The sequence below is a fragment of the Oreochromis niloticus genome, linkage group LG22 (assembly GCF_001858045.2).
Source record: "Oreochromis niloticus isolate F11D_XX linkage group LG22, O_niloticus_UMD_NMBU, whole genome shotgun sequence".
Classification (NCBI taxonomy): Eukaryota; Metazoa; Chordata; class Actinopteri; order Cichliformes; family Cichlidae; genus Oreochromis; species Oreochromis niloticus.
In genome coordinates this window covers 31,808,579-31,836,518 of record NC_031985.2, presented here as the reverse complement: position 1 = coordinate 31,836,518, position 27,940 = coordinate 31,808,579, and the positions used below count along the sequence as shown (strand labels likewise).

The 27,940-nt window shown below is 38.8% G+C and overlaps 1 protein-coding gene across 6 annotated transcripts in view; it reads left to right on the top strand.

The window, feature by feature from the left end:
• LOC109196691 (general transcription factor II-I repeat domain-containing protein 2A-like) overlaps window positions 1–27,940 on the top strand; it is a 35,877-nt gene extending 7,937 nt beyond the window's left edge. The window contains exons 2-4 of one of the 6 annotated variants that reach the window (XR_003216083.1): window positions 16,777–16,867; window positions 18,280–18,568; window positions 19,073–19,281. The gene's annotated coding sequence lies outside the window, so the exon portion shown is untranslated. Of the gene's footprint in view, window positions 1–11,260; window positions 11,281–16,776; window positions 16,868–18,279; window positions 18,569–19,026; window positions 19,282–22,834; window positions 22,860–27,915 lie in introns of those variants that run through there. The other 5 variants (XR_003216084.1, XR_003216082.1, XR_002058105.1 and 2 more) reach the window with 5 other exon arrangements.

Below are 27,940 nucleotides of genomic sequence, written 5' to 3'. Positions count from 1 at the left end.
TGCTGCGACCGGTTGGGGTGAGAGAAGGAAAACAGGATAAAGACATGCTGTGGAAGAGAGACAGAGATTAATAACAGATATGATTCGATGCAGAGAGGTCTATTAACACATAGTGAGTGAGAAAGGTGACTGGAAAGGAAAAACTCAATGCATCATGGGAATCCCTGGCAGCCTACGTCTATTGCAGCATAACTAAGGGAGGATTCAGGGTCACCTGGTCCAGCCCTAACTATATGCTTTAGCAAAAAGGAAAGTTTTAAGCCTAATCATGAAAGTAGAGATAGTGTCTGTCTCCTGAATCCAAACTGGGAGCTGGTTCCACAGAAGAGGGGCCTGAAAACTGAAGGCTCTCCCTCCCATTCTACTTTTAAATACTCTAGGAACAACAAGTAAGCCTGCAGTGCGAGAGTGAAGTGCTCTAATAGGGTGATATGGTACTACAAGGTCATTAAGATAAGATGGGGCCTGATTATTTAAGACCTTGTATGTGAGGAGCAGGATTTTGAATTCAATTCTGGATTTAACAGGAAGCCAATGAAGGGAAGCCAAAACAGGAGAAATATGCTCTCTCTTTCTAGTCCCTGTCAGGACTCTTGCTGCAGCATTTTGGATTAGCTGAAGACTTTTCAGCGAGTTTTTAGGACATCCTGATAATAAAGAATTACAGTAGTCCAGCCTGGAAGTAATAAATGCATGAACTAGTTTTTCAGCATCACTCTGAGACAGGATATTTCTAATTTTAGAGATGTTGCGCAAATGGAAGAAAGCAGTCTTACATATTTGTTTAATATGTGCGTTGAAGGTTATGTCCTGGTCAATAATTACTCCAAGGTTCCTCACAGCATTACCGGAGGCCAAGGTAATGCCATCCAGAGTAAGAATCTGGTTAGATACCATTTTCTAAGATTTTCAGGGCCGAGTACAATAACCTCATTTTTATCTGAATTAAAAAGCAGAAAGTTAGAGGCCATCCAGGTCTTTATGTCTTTAAGGCATTCCTGCAGTTTAACTAATTGGTGTGTGTTACCTGGCTTCATGGATAGATAGAGCTGCGTGTCATCTGCATAGCAGTGAAAATTTATGCTATGTCTTCTAATGATGCTGCCTAAGGGAAGCATGTATAATGTAAATAGAATTGGTCCTAGCACTGAACCCTGTGGAACTCCATAATTGACCTTAGTGGGTGAAGAGGACTCTCCATTTACATGTACAAATTGGAGTCTATTAGATAGATATGATACAAACCACTGCAGTACAGTACCTGTAATACCTACAGCATGTTCTAATCGCTCTAATAGGATATTATGGTCAACAGTATCGAACGCAGCACTGAGGTCTAGCAGGACAAGCACAGAGATGAGTCCACTGTCAGAGGCCATAAGAAGATCATTTGTAACCTTCACTAAAGCTGTTTCTGTGCTGTGATGAGCTCTGAAACCCAGTGTTGGTCAAGTTACTTGAAAAAAGTAATCAGTTACTAATTACTGATTACCTCCCCCCAAAAGTAATCCCGTTACTTTACTGATTACTTATTTTCAAAAGTAATTAATTACTTAGTTACTTAGTTACTTTTTAAAAACACAATTTACAACCTGAATAGGTGATAAAGCGATAGATCTTTCAGCCCAATTCTACTTTTTCTGCATAATCCATCATACAAAATGTAATCAAATGGAAACGTCTCTTTTTAAAACGTTAAATCTTTTAACTTTATGCATCAAGCAAAAACTTAATTATATGCAACATTCTCTGACTGGAAGAAATTTGTTTAACATTTAAACCTATTTTCTGCACATTCCAGCACATAAAATAAAATATTTTTTTGTGTTTACACTCACTCTTTCAAATAGATGCAAGTAAAACACAGCAGAAAATAAATAAAATCAAAGACTAGCGGTCCTGTTGCTCTATTTTCACCTGTAAAGCAGGAGTGGGGTAGGCGGAGGTTTGCCCTGGTGCAGGTGTGCCGCGGCGGTCAGTGGAAGAATCCGCGAGTTTCTCTGTGAATTGCCCATTACAGTCGTAGCGCATTCGGTGCTTGCTTGGAAGTTTAGGGGTTTTTTTCGCTGTAAAAAGAAGTTTTCTTACCACGCACAATGGACACTAATGTTTTTGTCACTTTTTATGGAATCAAACTCAAAATAAGGTCAGTACTTCCACGCTTTAAACGCTGCATGCTCATACTCTCTCCCGTACTTGATATATTATCCATTGTTGATCTGTGAACAGTTGTTGTCACGAACGTCGCACTCGCTTACGTCACTGTCATGAGACATTCTTGCAAAGAATCACGGTTTTAGTAACGCAGTAACGCAGCGTTCCTACGGGAAAGTAACGGTAATCTAATTACCGTTTTTGCAATGGTAATCCCTTACATTACTCGTTACTTGAAAAAAGTAATCAGATTAGAGTAACGCGTTACAAGTAACGCGTTACTGCCCATCTCTGCTGAAACCTGACTGAAACTCTTCAAATAAACCATTTCTCTGCAGATGATCTGTTAGCTGTTTGACAACTACTCTTTCAAGGATTTTTGATATGAAAGGAAGGTTGGAGATTGGCCTATAATTAGCTAAGACTGCTGGGTCTAGAGATGGCTTTTTGAGTAAAGGTTTAACTACAGCCATCTTGAAGGCCTGTGGTACATAGCCAATTATTAGAGATAGGTTGATCATATTTAAGATTGAAGAATTAATTAATGGCAGGACTTCTTTGAGTAGTTTTGTAGGAATGGGGTCTAAAAGACACGTTGATGGTTTGGAGGAATTAATTATTGAAGTTAACTCAGAAAGATCAATTGGAGAAAAAGAGTCTAACTTAACATCGATGGTACTAAAAGTAGCTGTAGATAATATTACATCTGTGGGATGATTATTGGTAATTTTTTCTCTAATGATAAAAATTTTATTTGTGAAGAAGTTCATGAAGTCATTACTAGTTAACGTTAAAGGGATGGTTGGCTCAGTAGAGCTCTGACTTTTTGTCAGCCTGGTTACAGTGCTGAAGAGAAACCTGGGGTTGTTCTTATTTTCGTCAATCAGTGATGAATAGTAAGATGTTCTGGCTTTGCGGAGGGCTTTCTTATAAAGCAGCAAACTATTTCTCCAGGCTAAATGATGAGCCTCTAAATTTGTGACACGCCATTTCCTCTCCAGCTTATGAGTCATCTGCTTTAGGCGACGTGTTTGAGAATTATACCACGGAGTCAGGTACTTCGGATTTGAGGCCTTAGTTTTCACAGGAGCTACAGTATCCAGAGTCGTACGTAGTGAGGAGGTAAAATTATTAACAAGATAATCGACCTCTGTTGGAGTAGCGTTCAGGTAGCTGCTCTGCTCTATGTTGGTACAGGGCATTGAAGATGATAACAGTGGGTGGATTATATTCTTAAACTTAGTTACAGCGCTTTCAGAAAGACATCTACTTTGATAAAGTCTACTCTCCACTGCTGTGTAATCAATTATTGTAAATGTAAATGTTATCAGGAAATGATCAGACAGCAGAGGGTTTTCAGGAAACACTGTTAAATGTTCAGTTTCTATGCCATATGTTAAAACAAGATCTAGAGTGTGATTAAAGTGGTGGGTGGGTTCTTTTACATTTTGAGAGAAGCCAATTGAGTCTAATAACAGATTAAATGCCATATTGAGGCTGTCATTTTTAGCATCTACATGGATGTTAAAATCACCCACAATAATTATTTTATCTGAGCTGAGCACTAAATCAGATAAAAAGTCTGAGAAATCAGAGAGAAACTCTGTGTAAGGCCCAGGTGGATGATATATGATAACAAGTAAGACTGGTTTCTGAGTTTTACAGCTGGGGTGGACGAGGCTAAGCATCAGGCTTTCAAATGAATTAAAAGTCTGTCTTGGTCTTTCGTTAATTAATAGGCTGGTGTGAAAAATTGCTGCCACACCACCCCCTCGGCCTGTGCTTCGAGGTTTCTGGTAGTTAGAATGACTCGGGGGTGTTGATTCATTTAAACTAACATAATCATCCTGCTGCAACCAGGTTTCTGTAAGGCAGAGTAATTCGATTTGTTGATCAATTATTAAGTCATGTACTAACAGAGACTTGGAGGAGAGAGACCTAATATTTAATAATCCACATTTCACTGTTTTACTCTTTGGTTCAGATGTGGATACTGTATTGTTCTTTCTTTTTGATTTTTTATGTTTAAATTGTTTATTGCTGGTTTTTAGTTTGTTTTTTTTCTGTTTGGGAGCTGAAATTCTTAAAATGAATAAACACACTCTTGATGATCGAGGGGTCTACTGTGGATTTTACAGAGGCAGTGGAGGCATGCATCATGCCCAGAGCAGCACTGGACAATGCATTGGTGTCTGACCCAGGTGTGGACATGGTGGTGGAAGTTTCAGAGGTTGACGTGGTGGTGGATGGTTCAGAGGCTGATGTGGTGGTGGATGGTTCAGAGGCTGATGTGGTGGTGGATGTTTCACAGGTGGACGTGGTGGTGGATGGTTCATGGGTTGACGTGATGGTGGATGTTTCAGAGGTGGACGTGGTGGTGGATGGTTTAGAGGCTGACGTGGTGGTGGATGTTTCACAGGTGGACGTGGTGGTTGGGGGCCCGACTGTGGATGTGGTAGTGGTGGATGGCTCAGAAGAAGAAGCATTAGACAACTTATGTGGAATTCTTGGCTGTTCCTCTGTGAACACCATTAAATGATCAATGTTAATTTTTGGTATTGTCACACCTTTGCTGTCCAAAAGATCCACACTTTTTCCATCTATCGCAGCAATTGTGTATGGGCCGAGGTAATTTCGATCTAACTTGCCCCCTTTCCTCTGCTGGCTCCTCGTGTTCATCCTCCACACTTTCATGCCGACTGTAAAACTCGGACTAGGTCTGCCTTTATTTTTGTTTTGATATGTTGACTGTGTTTTTTTGCTATTGGAAATAGCATTCTGAAGGACTTCATCCAGCTTAAGAATTTCTTCTGTTGCCTCTTCAACAGACAAAATGTCCTCCACACTGCTGTCCACCTGTAAGATGTAGAAAAAGGGATGTGTTATTATATGAAAATCTAAAAAAAAAAAGAAGAAAAGAAATTTAAAGTCTTATGTATTTAATCCAACAATGTTTTTTAAAATAACTTACTCTGTATTCATCTGGGATTTGAGTAGGGTACCTCGCCTCTCTATCAAACATTAAAAAAAAGGGTGAGTACTTAGTGGTCATATGGGGCTTGGTTCTCAGGCCAAATATGACAGCATCCAAATGTTTGTCCCATTCCTCTGGCTTTTCATTTACCAACTTGGAAAGTGCTCTACAAAATTAAATAACAAAGCAGTTATTGGGATATGAAGGAAAACCAAATTAAAAATATAAACATATGAAATGCGTAAATAACATTATACCTCTGTATGGTCCCATTCATCCTTTCTACCAACCCATTTGTCTGTGGGTGATATGGGGCACAGAGACTCCTTTGAATGTTTAGGATTTTGCAAACATTTCGGTTGATCTGAATTCATAAAGAAATAACCACATTACACTAGTAAAACAAGATGACACTTTGCTTGACAGTTAATTCAATTCTAACTGAGTAATGGATTTTAGGAGTTTCTTACTTACTTCATTCACAAACTCCTTCCCCTGGTCCGTTAGAATGCGCTTCGGTGCTTCAAACTGGTAAAAGAACTTCAGAATGCATTTTGCTACCTCTTCAGCGCTTTTGGACTTCAACGGATATGCCTGGGGCCATTTTATCAAGTAGTCAATAAGTACACATATGTACTGGTTGTTATTTGAAGTAATTTTTAATGGACCAATTAAATCCATTCCAATAAGCTCAAATGGCTGGTTGACCTATTAAACACAGAAATCATTAGCAATTCCTTATTTTCAATATAGTAATTTGAATTTTAATCAATGTTTTTTATCTTATGTATTATGTCACAAACTATTTACAGGAAAAAATACACCTAAAATGTTTACCTGTATCGGTTTGTACTCCACCTCCTTTTTAATGATGACACTGCTGGCCTGGCATGCCAGACACTGAGTCACCTGAAAGGAGGGCAAAATAAATAAAATAATATTATTATAATATAATCAGTATAATTATTTAAATCCTATAAATGTCAATAAAAAGACTTTTAATTTTTTTCTGATACAAAACGTATAAGACATCGACAGCTAACTAGTACACTTGTTAACTTGAAATTTAAGACAATGAAGGACATTTTGCAAGACAAACAATATGCATGTATAATCAAGTTGTATACAGACCCATAAATGTATGTCCTCTGACATTCCAGGCCAATAAAATCTTTTTGAGATTGCTTCTCTTGTTTTAGTCTGGCCACAGTGCGAACCACCACTGCTGGGATGAAAGTCAAGGAAAACTTCATTGGCTTTGTCGGGCCCACACAGCACTTTTGCCTTAATGCAGCGATTTGTGCCTTTGTACCTTATGTAGTACAACTCGCCATCTGTAAGAAATCAAAGAAATACATGAGTAGTTTTAATCAGCTATAATATAGTCATAAATGTGGAATTATTACAGTACTGCAACATGGTCAAAAACACATGATGTTTATGTGTAAATAGAATTATTTCCACAATATCAATGTACCACACCAAAGAGTTAATGGTTAATTATAAATATTTCCTGAATAACACACCATAGTTCATTATGAATTACAGTTATGAGCTAATGCACGCATTTAAAAATCAAAAGCAGGGCATTTTTCTGTTTACTTGAAATTAAAAACTTCATTAAGGGGGAGCAACTGTTGTATTGCTGACACGTGTATTATTAGCACAGAAAAATAAAAAACAACACACGAACAGAACACGTGACCTCACGATATAAATTGCTTTTTTTTTTTTTTTCTAAATTTTCCCTTTTTTTCAAATTATGTTTTTCATTTTAGAAAAATTACAAGACAACAATAATATCTTGTTGGTGTCATTAACAAAATCCCCATTGTAATTTTTCAAACAGAATTAAGTTGTAAACACTATGAACTTCTAATGCTAGCCAGTACTAGTTACAACACCGTCACACCTAGTAATGGCGGTGATGGTGATGATGTTGGTCACTTGGGAATTAGAACACACACTATACATGTTTTAGGACAAATATTATGTATTCCTCAAGAGACGTAACTAGGATGCCCTACTTTTGTTCGCTGTTGTGTGCAGCTGTTAATTAAACTCAAATTTGGCAAACAGTGGAAAGCTAAAAATTACATAAAACATTCGACAAACTCACCTTGAACCTCAAAGTTCTTTGCCTTTCGACAAAAATTACACTTTTGTGTGGTGGAAAACCCACTAGGGCAAGGTTCCATTGGTTTTAAACGACAGGATATCGGCATAAAGAGTGGGGTCCATGACTCTGTAAGGCTTTGCTTACACTCTGCTAATTGAAGCACTTTAGGCCTACCAATTGAGCTCTAAGCAACACAACAGGATGTTGAGTAAATTTAAATCGGAAAAACATTTTTTAAAGGGAAACGAAAAAATAATATTCTAAAACATCCGAAATATTTTATGAAAGCATGAATGAAAACATTCAAAAACGTCAAATTCTCCTTATATTTAGATAAGACAATGTATACAATCTATAAAGTGTTTATTTTCATTTTTAAAAAGAAATGTCATGTCATTATGTGCGTAATAAATATTGTTTCGCTGACAAGATATAGGCGGCAATCACTTTTTGGCAGGTTGAAAATGACATATTATCGGTATTAATGTTCTTTCAAAAGTTATTCAGCAGTTATAAAGGACTGTTTGGGCTCCTATGCGTCACATGTAACCTTTCTGGATGATACCCAGCAAGTTTGAAGCAGAAATATTGTTTCAGTGACAAGTTAGAGACCACAATCACTTTTTGGCAGGCTGAAAATGGCATATTATGGGTATTAATGATCCTTTAAAAGTTATTCAGCACTCCTTAGAGACTGTTTGAGATATAATATGTCACATATACCCCTTTCGGATGATACCCAACAAGTTTGAAGCAGAAATATTGTTTCAGTGACAAGATATAGGCCACAATCACTTTTTGGCAGGCTGAAAATGGCATATTATCAATGTTAATGATCCTTTAAAAGTTATTCAGCACTCCTTAGAGACTGTTTGAGATATAATATGTCACATATAACCCTTTTGGATGACACCCAACAAGTTTGAAGCAGAAATATTGTTTCAGTGACAAGATATAGTCCACAATCACTTTTTGGCAACATAAAAATGGTATATTATGGGTATTAATGATCATTTAAAAGTTATTCAGCATTTCTTAGAGACTGTTTGGGATATAATATGTCACATATGACCCTTCTGAATGACTTCCAGCAAGTTTGAAGCAGAAATAGTATTTCAGTGACAAGTTATAGTCCACAATCACTTTTTGGCAAGATGAAAATGGCATGTTATGGGTATTAATGATCATTTAAAAGTTATTAAGCATTTCTTAGAGACAGGGGCGATTCTAGGATTAGAGCTTTGGGGGTGCTGAGCACCCAGAGAGCTGCCCAGCCAGGCAAGATAAAATTTACACGTCACAATGAGACTTCTTCCCTGTCTCTGTCAGTCCTTGCATCCTTAAATGTCTCCAGTTGTCCCAAGTTCTCTCTGACTGCCCCGTGTTTCTCCCTGTCGTCATCATCTGTTGTCTTCATCTCCGTTATCAGTCATCATAATTTTACCATCTCTGTGCAAGTCTGCAAATTTCTTTCTTAAATCATATGATTCTTAAATTCATCAAGTCTCTCTGTGCCTGGGTCCTCGTCTCAAAACATGACATTACTGTTTTGTACATTTTAACACAATTTAATCCCCACAATTGTGAAAGAAAAGCAAAACACTTTTTTTGTCTGTAACAAAACCATCAAATCTGATAAAGGTTATTTAAATGCTGCAAAAGAAGAATGGATTGGAATAAAAAAAAAAAAATACATATCCTAAGCTTAATTACTGGGGGAGAATAATGAATGATGTCACGGCTGCCGAGGCGAGCCGTGTGGTGTTGGAGGGAGAAAGGACCCAAAATGCAAGCAGTGGATGATAATGCTAGTGACGTTTATTTACAAAGTGGAGTGGTGGCAAAACAGGCAATGCGGGAGGACAATAACTACAGAAACCTAAACTGGGAAAACTAAATAACAAACCTGAGAAGATACCAAAAGGGATGAGAGGCAGAGAGACGCAGACGAGGAACATGACACCGTGGAACACAGACGAACCGGCAACAGGCATGAGAACACACAGGGCTTAAATACACACACCAGTAATCAGGGGATGAGAAACAGGAGGGCAACACAGCTGGGAGAACTCAGAGCTGACGGGACAGGGGAAACGTAAATAGAACACACTCACATCAGACGGAGACCTTCACAATAAAACAGGAAACTCAGACACAGAACCAGACAAGACACTGAACTAAACAGACAGATACACAAGCAGACAGTGTGACACCATAGACAGACGGAGGGAACACAGAGAAGTGGGGGCAGGCAGGCAAAGAACAGAAACCTAACAAATGGCAAATCACAACAGAATACATACTCGGAATGAACAAAAGCATAAGGAAACACAAAACACTGAGTCGGCAGGCTCAGGACCGTGACAAATGATGCTCATAGTGAGTAAGAAGTAAACTGAGTGCATTTTTTGGACAGAGATTCACTTTTAATGTGTATGTATAATATAATACAGATACATAAAAAACACTCCCAAAACAGAATAAATTATTACAAATAAAAATCTTTACTGCAGATACTAATTTTACTAATTTAATAATAATCATTTTGTGTTGTAAGATTTATGAGTTTCATGCTTTCATAGTGGTACTTGGGAGAGCTTGACATTTTTATCAGGTGGTACACACTGTAAAAAGTTTGAGAAACACTGATAAGTGTATGTGTGCTTTTGGAAAACATTTAAAGCTGCAGTACAGAATCTTTGAAACAAGCCAGCTTAAAACATTTTTAGAATATAAACAGAGCACTCTGCTTCTCTTTACAGCTCCTCACTCCACCAGTGAGGTGGTGCTGTTTGGCACTTTCTGATAGTGCGCAAATGTGATGTACGTACTGCGACAGTCATACAGACAACTGGACGGTCCAAAAGTTAGCCTACCTATTACTGGCTGAGGTTTTAGTAGAGTTGTGGCTGAACCACATAAAAATATATATCATTAATTTTAATCTCCCCAAGCAATGATAATGTTATGTTGGAATGTTGTTAAAGAGGGTCAAAAATGTTTCAACCCAGTTTGTTTTGCAGATTCTGTATAGCAGCTTTAATATAGGGAGAACGCATCTTCCTGATTGTATGAGTAAAATCAGGTTTTTTCTCTTTGTCAGTTTAACAGCTTCTCTTTTGCCTGTCACTGCTCCCTGTCTGTTTTCTTACCTGGTTCTTCCTGACCTTGTACTTTCTCCTCACGTTCCCCTCTTTCCTCTCTCCCTCTTTGGACTGACAATCATACACAAATAGATTGTATTCAATTAGATGAAAAATTACATTAATATGAAAAAAATACTATTAAGATCACTAACAAAAAGTCCTCTCTCAGTGTACTTTCAACCAAAAGGCAAATAACCAAACCACATGAACATCTAATAAAAGATATAAATATTGAAACACTGATCCAACATTATCCTTTATTGACGGATCATTTGATTTTACACTTTTACCTGAATGTGGCTCCTTTTTTTGAAAAAACTTCTTTATATCCATTATGAACCTGGCTGTCTCTCTGTACACAAACACACACACACACACACACACACACACACACACACACACACACACACACACAAACACACACAACAGGAGTTATAAGGTTAATGGGCATTCAGTCAGTTAGCTAGTTATAGGGATGGGTACCGGTGTCCGATGCCATTATGGCACCGGTTCTGACATAAACGGTAGTAACCAGACCGAAAAGCAGCGCACATTTCGGTGCTTTATTTCGGTGCTTTTTTTTTCCTGAGCCAATTCTAGCCAATCATTTTACGTTTCCGAGGATAGTAGGCGGGGCCAGGTACGTACGTTCTTTTAGAGCAGAGCTACAGATTAAAAATGCCCAAGGCTAAGCGGTCAAAAGTCTGGCTGTACTTCACAGCAAAAGATGCAAACTCAGCAGCCTGCAACAAGTGCTTTAAGCTGATACTGTGATACTGTCAAAGGAGGTAACACCTCAAATGTGATAAAACACCTGGCGACACATAGCGTTTTTTTTAAAGCTGAGAAATGCGCCGTGTTTGATAGCTTGCAGCGAGACCTCACACCATGCACATCTACTGCGGGTGTGGTGCCTGTTATTGGACCCGGAGTTAGCAACATCCCCCAAAAACCCGAAGAGGAGAGTCCTGGCCCCTAGCCCTGCCAGTGTAGCAGAAATGATGACGGATGATGATGGCAGCAGTCGCCGTTCTCCTCTGCGTGAGTAGCTTCATGTTGTTCGTGTGTAATTAACGTTGAGTACGCTAACCACATTATTACATTAATGCATGTAAGGTGAACTAGCAAACACCTTCATAGTTACATGCGGCTGTCTTCTTGTTTGATGGCAGATACTCCCTTCACCCTGGCCAAAAAGGCTAAAATGACCAAAGAAAAAGTGGAAAACAGTTAAACATGAGAGGTTTTTGGACAAAGTTTGTGTTTTTTCCATTGTTTAAGCACTGCTTCCAGCCAAGAGTGATACCATATATGCCCTATAGCTGCAGAAAAGGCTAACATTGTTATCTTTTTACAAAAAAAACAGCTAAACATGAGAGGTTTTTGGACAAAGTTTGTGTTTTTTTCCATTGTTTAAGCACTTCTTCCAGCCAAGAGTGATACCATATATGCCCTATAGCTACAGAAAAGGCTAACATTGTTATCTTTTTACAAAAAAAAAGCTGAACATGAGAGGTTTTTGGACCAATTTTGTGTTCTCGATTCTTTAAGCACCGGTTTGAGCACCGTTTAAGCACCGGCACCGTTTCAAAAGTACCGGTTTGGCACCGGTATCGGATAAAACCTAAACGATACCCATCCCTAGCTAGTTAGTATCCATTTCAAACAGGACAGCGGTAACAACAGTAGGCTACGGACAATTTTAAGTTTCAGATTTTAAATAGGCTGTATACATTTCAATGGGAGCAACAGGACGGTCAAATGTCGCTGATTTTCGCTCTGGCAGCAACAGCGCTAGAGCCAGAGTAGGGGAGAGGCGAGCTGGAACAAACCATTTTGGGGGGGGGTTATCTATACTTTTGTTGTTAAAATGTTATGTCTCAACCATTTACTGTATGGTTTTTATATTTTTAGCAGTGTGTCACACAAGCAGCAAATATTGTCCAAAAAAAGTAAGAAATCTTTGGGGATGCTTTGATTCATTTTGGGGGTGCTGAAGCACCCCCAAAAATGGGCTAAAATCGCCCCTGCTTAGAGACTATTTGGGATATAATGTGTCACATATGATCCTTCTGAATGATATCAGTCAAGTTTGAAGCAGAAATATTGTTTCAGTGACAAGATATAGGCGGCAATCACTTTTTGGCAGGTTGAAAATGGCATGTTCTCAGCCGTTATTCTGAACAAACAAGAAAGAGTCATGGTGATACTGGCACAATAGGTCTTTATTGTTTTAACTACTATTCGACAGTCTTATAAAAAAATATGAACAACGCAAGTAGACATACTAAACCTGTAGGCATTAATTATTCCACCGTGATGCGTGTAGTCATTTGTGACTGCGCTACACACTGAAAGCAACCTTCTGACAAGCGTCATAATTCGGTTACAAGACACGTTAAAGTTCCATAAATGCATACCTTTGCCTAATAACAAAGGTGTAAATGTGTTTGGGTTTTTTTCCACGTTATATCAGTTGCACGGAAGTAGCTGTCAACGCAAGTAATCCGGGCGCTGCAGCTTTAAGCGGCTGCACGCGCTCCCGCGGACGGCAATCACTTTCTGGCAGACAATCACTTTTTGGCACAACACCGGCGCAGGAGAGGACCTATCATAAACTCAGTGAGCAGAGATGATTGTCTCTCTCAATATTTTGGATTTCGATATATTATATGTTTCATTCCATAAGTGACTGTTGTGTCTTTAGTTCATTCATTCATGTTAATAACTTAGTTCAAGGAGGTATAAAGTGTTTAGTGGGTCTGACTACAGACTGCAAAAGCCTACAGAATCATTTTTCAGTTCATTTTTTTGTTAATGCTCCTATGATATTGAGTCATTCGCAGTCATTCTTCCACATTACCTTGATTCCAGTTCTCCGTGAGATATTAGCACTCATAATGTCCATACGGTGAATATACGCAGACAAAGCAAAAATCACTTTTGTCTCTTTAAATGAAAAATGTGTTAATAATATGGTGAAGAGACAAAAAAATGACGATAATCTTCGTCAGTTAAACGTGGATGTTGCCTTTCTCCAGGAAACACATCTGAAACATGGTCAGATAAAACTCAAAAAACAAAAGTGAGTTGGTTAGATTTTCCATTCCAATTTTACTGCTAAAGCCAGGGGCGCTGCGATTTTGGTACATAAAGATGTGCTTTTTCAGTCAAAGGAAATAATTTCAGACCCAGCAAGGCGTTTTGTAATAGTTCGGGGTCACTCGTTCTCAACTGCCGTTATTTTAAAATCAGTATACGCTCCAGATTGGGATGGCGAGGATTTATTTCACTAAGCTTTTCACTACTTTGTCCAGTCATAACAGTTACAACATCATAGTAGGAGGTGACTTTAATTGCGTCTTTGTATATAAACAAATGAGGCTTTTTTAACAGTTTTATGAAACGCTGTAGACATCTGAAAGTCAAAGTGATTTCTCCCAAAAATAGTTTTCTTGACAAATTAGCTTTTCCCACCGTTATAGATAATGTGGTGAAAAGTGGTCTTAATAGCTCATTTTAAAAATTATTTTATATATCTTTTTTATTATTGTGTATGTATTTTTTTATTTGTACAATTATGATTGTTCCATCTCTCCATGTTCTCACAGTCCTTTAACGGATTGTTGTATCCTTTATGTTTTCTTAATAATAATAATGATGGATGTTAGAGGCCCTCAAAGTGCTTTACAATTCCACTATTCATTCATGCACTGGTGGAGGCAAGCTGCAGTTGCAGCTCTGGGGCAGACTGACAGAAGCGAGGCTGCCATATCGCGTCATCGGCCCCTCTGGCCATCACCAGCAGGCAGTAGGTAGGGTGAAGGACACAACGACCAAGACAGACAGAGCTGGGCAACGAACCGGCAACCTTCTGGTTACAAGATGAGCGTCCCAACCCCCTGAACCACTGTCGCCTTTACCACTTTGGGAACACTCAACTGTAAAAGTTTTGTTCATCATTAAATAAAAACCTGAAAACACACACACACACACACACACACACACACACACACACACACATACTTTGGTACAACTCGATTTTTGACTTTGGTAAAACCTGATAGTTTGAGTTCCAAGTACAGTTCTTTGATTTAGTTCATTTTGTTACATGCAATTTTGTTAACTTCTTTTAACTTGTACTTTTTAGTCAGTGTAATAAAATACAGTTTCTACCCAACTGCAAATTGGTTTCTCATGTCCTCCTTCAAATTATTACTTAAAAAAGATGATTTCTTTCAGGAAAAACCAAGGTTATATTAGGAATAACTCGAGTGGATCCACGTAGCAGATCAAACAGACACGTTTGGCAGTAGTGAAACAGATTTAATTACGGTGAAAGAATATTGCAACAATTCAATACCGGGAACAGGGGGGCAGCTGGCGGACATGCTCAAGCGTTCTACAGGGGAAGGAAAGAGAGAAGTGGCTAGTGCACGGCCACGGTGAGAGGGAAGACAATAATTACACGAGGAATAGAGTTGTAGAGCGTACTTGTTACACGTTTATTTACACGCTCGGACGGGGGTGCGTGGAGCTGGTGGCTGAGGCTACTCAAGCGCCGGTTGATGGCAGTGCGGGTTGATTGCGGTGCAGGCGGACGGGGGGAGTTTTGCGGCCAGAGAAAAGGGGGCAAGCTGAAGGAAGGAAGACAGGCAAAAAGGGATCCCTTGACCGTCGTAGAATTGGACACTAAGCACAGCTGACACATTAGTACTTGTGGGTGACACATAACTCCAACACCAGACGACAGCCGCGCCGCTCCGTAAATAGCCCTGGCTGATAACGCCTGATGCTGCGTCTGTTTGTCAGGGAGTCCCGAGGATCAAAGCCCCGCCCCGCTGCTCCGAAAAAAATGAAATGACAAAAAAACAACAACAACAAAACACACGCCATCCCACCTCCTGATAGATTATGCCACAAACAGCTTGCTAGAAATATACATGCATTTATTCGTAATAAATTTATTATGTATTGTTTTTAAAACAAAGGCTCCGTTTTATGTTAGAAAAAAACCCACTGAAGTCTTTATTGCCATTTGCACGATCGTTGTAAAAGGGAAAGATGAAGAAAACAAAACAAACAAACAAAACACACACACACCAAATAAAATTAAGCAAAACGATTCCCCTCCCCAAATCCTCATCCACCCTCACCAACCCCTCTTCTTCAAAAATATGCTGAATTGAACATCTCACCTTTAAAACACGAGACTGATAATGTAACAGTCATTAACATTAACATTTCGAACACAAACATGGCTGAATATGACAGACAGAACCCTTTGAACAATAAAAAAAAAATCTTTACACTTCACTGGAGTGTATCTGAATACAAAGAAGCTATAAAAGAAACAAAAAAAATGTAGTATTCACATGTCTCTTTGGCTGATCCAATGCTAGACTACAGACTCCAACCCTTTCTTTTTGTTTCATCTCCGCAAACAGTTCCTGCAGTACATTAAAAGTTTATTTGATCTCTCTAAGTTAGGATAGTTGAAGTTGAGAGTATACATCAAGGGGATGATCTTAACAGTTGCTAAATCATTTTAAATAGAGAAAAAGGACAGCAAATGTCTCAAAGATGCTATACCCATATAAGGAAAGATTGCCACAATAAAGTTATTAAAATTTTTTCATAATATATTCCAAAAATTGTTCAAAATAGTATGTATATTTTGCATAACTTACTTTGAAGGAAACTATGTGATATCCACCCCTGATGGACATTAAGTTTCTGTTTCACTGCCAGTATAATGTCCTCATTCAGTACATCAATGGGCAGTGCTGAAACCTCTTAACCTGTGAAGTCTGGAACTGGTGCCTTTGCCATTGAATGGAGTAAATTTTTATAACAGTTTGCATGAAGGATTACTCTTTTAAAGAAGCTATGTAAATGGAATGGTTAAATGAACTGATTCTTATATAGTGCTTTTCTACTTTCCCGGAGGGATCGAAGTTGATCCAATGTCTTTTAATTCACAGAATATTTGCCATGCTGGTTCATTAGAAGGAACTTTGGCTCCAATGAAAAGAGGAAGAAATCTCAGAGGGCTTCAGTTCTCATGTCCATTTCCTCCAATTGTTCTCTTGCTTGTGTAGTTGAGTGGCACAAGATGAAGATGGTTCATTTGATCAGACTACTTAAATGGAAAAATTACAGTTGCTTCATTTAAATTGGCTAATGTAAAATATTTCTCGGCAATTAACACATGAAGACAAAGGGCAATCTTTACAGTGTTAATTTTTTTCAAAGAGGTCATGAGATATATCTGGGGAAAAACATTAACCCACACTAAAATATGACAGATTTTCTGACAACACACATTTTCTTTTTACACCAAAATGACTAGTTAATTAATTTTCTAATATTTTGGCAAGCAGACTGGAGCAGACGGGGATCGAATGACCAGCCTCGCGGTTAGTGGATGACCTCATCTATCTCTTGAAGTATAGCCACCCACTGAGTTTGAAGGTATTGCTGTTGCTTTTATTTTGGATTTTGCCATGCTCCTTATGTTGAATGCTTAAAATGAGTGGATCTCAAACTGCATCTGTTGTTGGGGAACCTGAAAAGAATAAAAGATTAATTGTTCTCACTGAGAAAGTACTTGCAAACAAAATTGAAACCATCCAAGCAGATTGAAAAAAAGCATGTAAACAAAATGAAAAGTGATATTACATTTCTTAAAGAGCCAATGAAAGACGATAAAAAATATTCAGTTAAATCACAGTTTGATGACTTAACGCACCAGTTTAAGGATGCCAGGGCATTGCATGAATCTCTGCTTTATTTAATGTCATTTGATAAGAAATATAAGCAAAATACATTCTGGGGAGACAATAACCCAACGGACCAGTTGCAGGAACCCAAAACATGGTAGCTGTATTTTATCATGATTCATATAATACTGATGACGGATTATTGGGCTAATAGTTAGGCTAACACACTTACCTCTCATATTTTCTTTCCTCACTAAACCGATAGATCTTCAACTTCTTATAAGTGTCTCCCAGCGCAATTCTTAGCATATTTTGGTTCCTTCAGCTGGTCCGTCAGGTTATTGTCTCCCCAGAAACACCTTCCTTGTGCTTTTGAAAATCTGTTTTTTCCTATTTCTGGTGTCGTTTTTCCTATTTCTGTTTTGTTTTTTTCCTATTTCCATTGTCATTTTTCCTATTTCCGTTGTGTTTTGTATGCTTTTGCAGCGTTTTTCTTATTGCTGGTGTTTTCTGAAGTTGCAGTCCGTTTGGCCTCCCAAGGCCACCGTACAGAGCAGATAAATGTTGGTTCAAAGACAGTTTTATTAGTAGATGGGAATGAGATTTGGAGAGCAGATGAATGTCAGAGGAGAATGACTGAGTCCGGAGAAGTATAGGAGATGAGTGGCTGACTGTTATCAGAGTGAACAGAGGACATACAGGCTGGGACTGGTTGATGAGGAGCAGAGGAACCAGAACAAACTGTGATCTTGAGTCACAGACAAACTAAAGTTTCTTTATTTGTTTCAAATAACACAAAGAGTTGAAAAAAATAAGGTGGCTGTTGCATAGCTACCAGCGGAGTGGGTACAACAATCTGGTTAGAGTCAAGCAGACCGACACAGAACACACAAAGAAATGATAAGGAAAGAAACAGTGTTGTTTCCATTCTTTTCTCTGCATCTCACTCAATACAAGTAAACGATAGGTGTGGCTGTTACCTTCAGTTCAAGAATGTTTGTAGACATTGTCATTTAGAATATGAATAGAGTTTAATACAGGCTGAGGTTGTATTTTGAATATCATTGCAGTAAAAAAGTGTTTTGTTTTCTGAATGATAATGTGATTCTGCATGATCACGTGTTGTCACATGGGTAAATCCTGTGTTTTCTAATGTATCTACAGTATGGATCAGATCCCCATTCAAGAATATCAGGGTGCGAAGATGCTTCCAAGGAAACCATTAGTTTTCTTTGTCTTGCTGTGCGTCACTACCATTGGAGTTTTTTCTAGATCTTCATGGATTTTAACTGTGTACCAGGATTCCTTCTTCCCTCAGAATGGAAGTGTTTGTGCCTGCAACAAATGTTTAATGGAACATGACCAATGGCTTAGTGAACGTACGAAAGAATCTCCTGAGCCATTTTTATCACCCACAAACAATATCTCAGAGGATACATTTAACTGGTGGAAGGTAAATGTCAACTTTAATATTTTAAAAGACGCATAATTGTGAAGTTATAATTTATATTTCAGTTGCTCTTAAGAGAAACACTTGAATTTATTGTAATTTATTTAGAATTATTTATCAGAAACATGTAATATATATATTAAATATATTTTGCTGAAAAACGCAAAAAAACTATACAATGTATTCGAGAAGTCTGTACACGCAAATTTATTTTGCATAACAGAGTCAAACCTTTTCCAATATCATGACTGACTTCAAAGACAATAAGTGATTGTCATCTTTTTACTCTATGTACAGTGCTAATGGGAAAAATAATTTTTTTTTATAATTTATACTATCAGATTAATCTGGCATTACAAAATAGCTAATGAAATCAACAATTTAAGTAATTTCTAGGTGATGTGTTACAGTGTTTGTCATTCTATTCTACAAAGTTAAAAAACATACTTTTGTTATGTCAGCGCATACAGTATGACAGACGCAACTTCACTTTCTACAATAAAATAGTGGACAAGGTGTTTCAGATCTTCCCAACCAAAGTCAATTTTACAAGATCCAGCCCAGACCTTTGCAGGACTTGTGCTGTGGTTGGGAATTCTGGCAATCTCAATGGATCACACTATGGACCACTGATTGACTTTCATGATATTGTCATAAGGTGAGAGTAAAACACAAACACAGTAAAAGCTTTAAACCTTTTAAAGTCTTCATGCATGCATTACCTCTACTTTATATGTATCAGAGAATACATGATGAATGTGTACAATATATTCTCTATCCTATTTAGAATAAACCGTGCCCCTACAAAAGGCTTTGAAAGAGATGTTGGAAACAAAACAACATACCATGTGATGTACCCACACAGTTATAGAAATTTGGACAACACCACTCATCTTTTGTTTTTTCCATTCAAAATCTATGATTTACAGTGGTTAATCTGGTTCTTTACTCAAAGGTATGTGTATTACAGATGAAATATGTTTATTTAGTTTTGTATTTGGATAAAAAATTCTTAAATTTAACATTTATGATTTTGACAAATACCTGTACGGGAAAATACAGCTTGAATGTACAACTGCAAGAATCTGTTTGAATCCTGAATTTTCTATACTTTTATATACATATGACCTAAAACATCAGCTGATTTTCTAAAAATAAAAATGAATGAAGAAAAGACAACCCAAAATAACCAAATGTAATATGTAATATTACATGCAGTTATGCTCACAAGTCTACAGAGAATTATACCTTTTCTTAAAAATTATTTTACCTCTGTACACCACCACAGTGAACTGAGCAGCCTCTGTCTGCAATTACATGCAGAAGTACAGAGTATGAGGCTTAATTTGAAGGGTTTAACAACAGTATTGTGTCTGTGAAGGTTCTCGGTCATCCAGGTCATCGCAGTCTAAGGAGCTTGGAAAGAAAAGCGTCTTGACTTCTTCAAGTTGCATGAAGACATTTCACCTCTCATCCGAGAGGCTTCTTCAGTTCTAGGGTCAAATGGTGGAGAGTCCCAGATTTAAGTCCTAGGGGAGTGTCCCCCAAGAGAGTCATGAACCCCCTGTTGATCCTCTACCTAATCACACGAGCCAAGGTGTGAAAACGGGTGTAGGTCATAATCAGCCAAGGTTTCTGGTGAACCCGCTGTGAAACCTAGCCCCATCCTATCACATGATTTCCTGAGGTCAACAGGCCCAGGATGTGAGGGCCTACATACAAACCTTCTGAAATGGCCTTCCCAAATCCTGAACCTCAACCATATTGAAAATCTGTAATATGAAGCAGGTCTGTAGTTGGAAACCAATTAATTTAAATGAACTATACCCCTACTGCCAAGAAGGGTGGTCAAATTAGACAAAATTATAGCAGAAGCTCGTGATTGCTGTCAAAAGCATCTGCTCATCCAACTTGCAATATTATAATACTATAATTATAATGTCATAAATTATAATATTAGTAGTGGTGTGTTATCTAAAATTTTACCCGATATGTATTCTTTTAAAACTGTGAAATAGAGAAAATCCCAAAATAAATGCAAACTTCTGTATCTAATTCTTGTTTTTCAAAATCATTAAAGATGTATACTATACAATCATTCCACCTTGGAAAAAGAACAGTTCAGCAGGGGCGGAGCTAGAGAAATTTTCTTCGGGTGGCAAGAGGGTGGCAAAGTAATCAAATGATTCAAATGCAGTAATTAAACACTTTTTTCATATAAATATAGTCTATAACTTAATTATTTTCTGTAGCCCACATAATTAAACACTTTAGTTACATAAGACATGTAAATTTTTATTGTATGTACTGTATAGCCTCTATAATAAGTAAATATGTAGCCCAAAAAGTATAAAATCCAGAAAGCTACACAACATGGGGCGATTCATTTACAAACACAAGTCTAACTTAAGTTTCACACTGTTATTTGTTAGAAAAAGAATCAAATTGTTACATGCTTAATTTAAACAAAATGTCAGAAATCTGCAATGTCAAGAACAAAAATTTAAACCTAATTTTTCATGATTTGTTGGATTAAACCTCTGAGGTCCGAAATACAACTGGCCATTTTTGACTCCTTTTGATTTTACATTTGTATTTCACCCTCAAATTGTTTCATTTTATTTTTTCCCCTTGCCTTGTTTGGTATCATTCTTTTCAGCTCAACCTCACGTGTCTGAATTTAGTTGATTTTTTATTGACATACTGTATTAATATTACTGATCTGAACTCACACAAAATACTTAAAATCTAGTAGTATTTTTTACTGTAAAAAAAAACCCACAGACATTTTGAGTCAATTATTATTTTTATAACTTGAAATACAAATATAAATTGTACATTTTAAAAACTTATGCACACATTTTGTAAACATATACAACTATTTATCTAAAAAATGCAGCCAATACACCTGCCTTTTTTTGTTTTCTTTTAATTTTGTACAACCATTTAAAAATATTACTAAAACTAAAATGAGAGAAAAATCAGGTGTCACAAAAAGATATACCACAAATGATGTGTGCCAGTAAAAAATATTGTTGATCCACCAAAAGACAGAGGAGAACATCACAGGGATAAACCTGCAGGCCTGACAACAGGAGGTGTATCACTCCTCTGGTTTTCTACTTAGTGACAGTGTTTACATTGCAAATCTGCCTTTGTGACATTCATTAGTGCCCTCACTGACACACAAAACAAAACAACGACTACACAACAGACTAACTACACAAGACAACACACCGCACTAACTATACACTCCACGCTAAACGTCACAAATCTCCCACATTTAAAAACTCTCTCTCTCTCTCTCTCACTCGCTCGCTCTGTCTCCCTGCGTTACCTTCACTCCCAAAACTCTCCCCTCTTCCTAAACAACCAAATCCTACCTGACTTTTTTTTTTTAAATTGGTCTACATGGTACATTTTTCCACCGACAGGAAAGAGGTGGCTTTTTTTTTCTTTCTTCACCATGTTTGCGCTGTCTTTAGATAACTCTTTAAAAAACAAAAACAAAACGTGAGGACAGTATTTAGACAAAAACAAAGCTTATAGATTTTTTTAATCATAATTCTAGATTTACTGGCATGTGATTAAAATTTAAAAACCGGTGTATACTTTGAAGTCCGAACTTTCAACACAGGCTTGAATAGAGACTCAGCGTGGCTGCAGCTTGTTGCTGTGTCAGCTTAAATCAGTCATGTGATTTGGAGGTGCAGCGTGTCCGTGGATCCCAGAGGGTTAATAACACTCACCTTCATTTCATTTCCACAGTGTAACATCCAACCACCTGTTTGAAATCTGAAATTCCCATGGTGTTCTTCAAAATGTGCTCTGGCACAATCATAGGCATCAGTTTCTACTGAAAACAAGAAAAAAGCCGGTCCTGCTATGGGCTGAACCATTTGTAAATGGTGGAGGGGGGTAACAATATGCAATATATTCAGTTTTAGCATTTATATTTACTGTTAACTGTAACTACACTCAAAGTGTTAATACTATCTTATTTTAATAAACAACACTGTCATATGCAAAACTAGGGTGGCACTTGGGGTGGCAAGGGATTATTTTAGGGTGGCACTTGCCACCCCATGCCACCCTTCTAGATCCGCCCCTGCAGTTCAGAGAAAACAAAAGCCCAAACTTACCATGGGATTCATGACCATGATGGGTGTGTGTAAACGAATGAGAAAACAAACAAACAACAGGCTCCAACACATTTTGAAGTGTAGTTGTATTTTGAAGTTTGAACTTATCCCGTGGTATATTCAACAGGCAAGAAGAAACTGCTAAATCGGGTTTAAACTCTAACAAGGATTTGGTGAGTAGTATGACTTAGAATAGATTCAGATTATGATATGTTATTAAGTAAGAATAGTATTTTTTTTAACTGTCACACTGAAGTCTAATATTAACCTTTAACAGGTGATGATCCTTAGTCCAGCTTTCATGAAATATGTCCATCAGGTCTGGCTAAAACAGAAGGGCAGGTATCCATCCACTGGCTTTATTACTTTGGTCCTAAGCCTGCACATGTGTGATGAGGTAGGTTCATGAAGCAGATACCATAATTCATAATTACCCGTTAATAATTAGGTCCATTGGTGTTAAATGAGAGCACAGACATGATTTCTAACTTAAACACCCTTTCCAAAGGTTACATCTCACACTCTTGTAATAAGTCATTTCCTATTATAAAAACAGCATTGAATGGGATTGAAACTGACTGGGAAACTGAACTACAAATCAACATTCTGTATGCTTTCTGGAAAGAGACTCTGAGTGCTGTTAACTTGTACTTCAGTTGTGCCAGACTCTTTTAAAAAACAGTTTACATATTGCATTATTTTTGTGTCTCTATTCTTAGTGCACGTAAAAAATAATTTGCAATAGCAAATGTTGCATTTTGAAGTGAAAATTATTTCCAAATTATCCATTTTCGGTTATTATGTTTAATTATTTTATTGTAAAATATATACTTTTTCAAGACCACTTTTGGTTTTAATCTCGTTTAAACCAAACCACTCCACTGGATTTAGCTACATTCTGGACAGTGTTTCCAGAATGCAGTAGCTAGTGAGCTGATTGGAGACCATAACAGCCAATCAGAATTTTTGAATCAGAATACAAGTCTGTGATTGGTTGGCTTTGTGGCGCACTTATAACGGAGTACAGAGAGTTGAGCGTGCGTGGAGCAGAGATGTTTTGAGCACAAACGACACACTGAGAACAGGTCCACAGATGTCTGTCAGCACACAGAGCAGAGATATGAGCTAGAGCAAATGCCAACAACTAAGCGAGAGGAGCTGTTATTGTGTGTGTATATGGATAATAACACTGAAATACATTTCTTGCATGCAGCAATGAATTTTGTTTGCTCAAATTAAACTTTTCTTTGCTCAAAATAATTTTTTCCTCGAAATGCAACATTTGCCCTTGCAAAATATTTCTTTTTAATTTTTCTTTTAGAAATTTTTCAAATTTATTTCTGACATTTTGGGCTCAGTCTATCTCCTGACATAATTTTTGGTATGTCCCCTGGTGAATTAGTACATACATCCATTCAGGATAATATTATTACCTTTCCCTCTCTGATAGCTCAGAGGACTTTGTTTATTTATTTATGTTCTTGTGGAAATCATCTCTGCCTCCCTTACCGCTTGGCTGCATGACATTTTATTTCTATTGAATTGAGTTAGAGGCTGCTCATGTTTTGAATTGAAATGCAGTTTAACTGCTTTTTATTTTTTTCCAGAAATTAAAATAGCTTGAGTTTACAATATTCATGCCCATGTCTATTATTTGTTTCTGTCCCACACTAAAACCCTTTAATAAAAATAAAAAAACAAAAAACATTTGCGATTAATTGAGATCAATTAATCACAAAGCCTGTAATTAATTATTGTATAATTAATTCATGTTGTATTTATTATTTTTTAAATCGAGTCCCACCCCTAATATTTATATATATATATATATATATATATATATATATATATATATATATATATATATATATATATATATATATATATATATATATATACATATATATATATATATATATATATATATATACATATATATATATATATATATATATATATATATATATATATATGTACACACATATATACAGGGACTGCTCTCACAGCTAGAGATTGACGAGGTACAACATAAATGCTACGGCAAGGAGGAGTCAGGACGCCAGGTCAGGGGGGAGATATCATCACCCCCACCCGAGATTGGGTACATAGCCCCAAGTGCGATAGGAGAAGGATCGTTGAGCGGAACTGACCTGAAAGATAGGATCATGGCCAAGCTTGAAACCTGGATCCCCCGTAGCCGGTTACCAAGATTACGTGAAGTACCCTCAGAAGGTCTGCTAGATGATGTTAATGCAGCACTACGGACGATACCTACAACCACGATTACCGACACTAACAAGCTGATCTACACTACGGCAGCAGTGATCAGTGAGATGCTTGGCTACAAGTTGAACAGCCACAAGGGGCAGTACCCTCCATGGAGAAGGAGGCTAGAGGGCAAGATCAAAGTAGCACGAAGGGAGATTAGCCAACTAACGGAGTTGCAGAAAGGCGCAACAAAGAAGGTGCATAAGAAATACAACAAGCTGTCCATACCTGAGGCCTTGGAAACTGCCAAGCAAAGACTCACAGCCTTGGCCAGCCGCTTGAGGAGGTACACCAGAGAGATAGAAGGCAGGAGAATAAACCAGCTGTTCTCCACAGAACCAGCAAAGGTGTACTCTCAGTGGCAAGGGAACAATAATAACAGAACAGCACCACCAAGGCTGGAGACGGAGCAATACTGGAAGAGCATATGGGAGAAAGACACAACCCATAACGGCAATGCTCAGTGGCTAGTGGATCTGAGGGCAGACCATAGCGACCTCCCTGAACAGGGTCCAGTAACCATCACAGTGGCAGATATCCAAGAAAGGGTCTCCAGTATGAAGAATTGGACAGCACCAGGCCCCGACATGGTTCACGCCTACTGGCTGAAGAAGCTGACTGCACTCCACGAGCGTCTGGCAGCACAAATGAACCAGCTGCTAGTTAACGAGAGACACCCGGAATGGCTAACCGAAGGTCGGACGGTCCTGATCCCCAAGGACCCCAAGAAGGGACCGGTCCCATCCAACTACCGACCAATAACCTGCCTCAGTACTACATGGAAGCTCCTGTCAGGCATCATATCGGCTAAGATGAACAGGCACATGGGTCAATACATGAGCGAGGCACAGAAAGGGATTGGCAAGAATACCAGAGGCGCAAAACACCAGCTACTGGTAGACAGAACGGTCAGCCGAGACTGCAAGACCAGACTGACCAACCTGTGCACAGCCTGGATTGATTACAAGAAGGCCTATGACTCAATGCCCCACAGCTGGATACTGGAATGCCTAGAATTGTATAAGATCAACAGGACCCTAAGAGCCTTCATCAGGAACTCAATGGGGATGTGGCGTACAACACTAGAGGCCAACTCCAAGCCCATAGCACAAGTCACCATCAAGTGCGGGATCTACCAAGGAGATGCTCTGTCCCCACTGCTGTTCTGCATAGGCCTGAACCCCCTCAGTGAGATCATTAACAAGACTGGCTACGGATACCGACTACGGAATGGAGCGGTTGTCAGCCACCTCCTGTACATGGATGACATCAAGCTGTATGCCAAGAGTGAACGAGACATCGATTCACTGATACACACTACCAGGCTATACAGCAATGACATTGGAATGTCATTCGGACTGGAGAAGTGTAGTCGGATGGTAACAAAGAGAGGGAAGGTAGTCAGAACTGAGGGGATTGAACTACCAGAAGGCAACATTGCAGACATAGAGGACAGTTACAAGTACCTGGGGATCCCGCAAGCGAATGGGAACCATGAAGAGACCGCTAGGAAAGCTGCAACCACCAAGTACCTGCAGAGGGTCAGGCAAGTCCTGAGGAGTCAGCTGAACGGTAAGAACAAGATCCGGGCCATCAACACCTACGCCCTGCCCGTGATCAGGTACCCTGCTGGGGTAATAGGCTGGCCAAAGGAGGAGATAGAAGCCACTGACATAAAGACAAGAAAGCTCCTTACCATGCATGGAGGGTTTCACCCCAAGTCCAGCACCCTGAGGCTGTACGCTAAGCGGAAGGAAGGGGGCCGGGGACTGGTGAGTGTCAGCACCACAGTCCAGGATGAGACAAGAAACATCCACGAATACATCACGAAGATGGCCCCAACTGACAGCGTGCTCAGTGAATACCTCAGGCAGCAGAAACCCAAGAAAGAGGAGGAAGGCGAGGAACCATCATGGAAGGACAGGCCCCTGCACGGTATGTACCACCGGCAGATAGAGGAGGTGGCTGATATCCAGAAATCCTACCAGTGGCTGGACAAAGCTGGACTGAAAGACAGCACAGAGGCACTAATCATGGCAGCACAAGAACAAGCTCTGAGCACAAGATCCATAGAGGCTGGGGTCTATCACACCAGGCAAGACCCCAGGTGCAGGCTGTGTAAAGATGCCCCAGAGACAATCCAGCACATAACAGCAGGGTGCAAGATGCTAGCAGGCAAGGCATACATGGAACGCCATAACCAAGTGGCCGGCATAGTGTACAGGAACATCTGTGCCGAGTATAACCTGGAAGTCCCGAGGTCAAAATGGGAGATGCCCCCAAGGGTGATGGAGAATGACCGAGCTAAGATCCTGTGGGACTTCCAGATGCAGACGGACAAAATGGTGGTGGCTAACCAACCGGACATAGTGGTGGTAGACAAACAGAAGAAGACGGCTGTAGTGATCGATGTAGCGGTTCCGAATGACAGCAATATCAGGAAGAAGGAACACGAGAAGCTGGAGAAATACCAAGGGCTCAGAGAAGAGCTCGAGAGGATGTGGAGGGTGAAGGTAACGGTGGTCCCCGTGGTAATCGGAGCACTAGGTGCGGTGACTCCCAAGCTAGGCGAGTGGCTCCAGCAGATCCCGGGAACAACATCGGAGATCTCTGTCCAGAAGAGCGCAGTCCTGGGAACAGCTAAGATACTGCGCAGGACCCTCAAGCTCCCAGGCCTCTGGTAGAGGACCCGAGCTTGAAGGATAAACCGCCCGCAGGGGCGTGCTGGGTGGTTTTTTTTTTTATATATATTTATATATATACACATATATATATGTGTGTGTGTGTGTGTGTGCGTGCGTGCGTGCGTGTGTGGAAAAAAAAATCGCCAACACTACATTAAGGTAAAGCATTGTAATGAAATCTATAGTGCCTATAATCTATAATGATTATTAAGCTAAAGAGATCTGAGATTGATTATCTTCTTTTGTGCATCTCCAGGTTAGTGTGTTTGGATTTGGAGCAG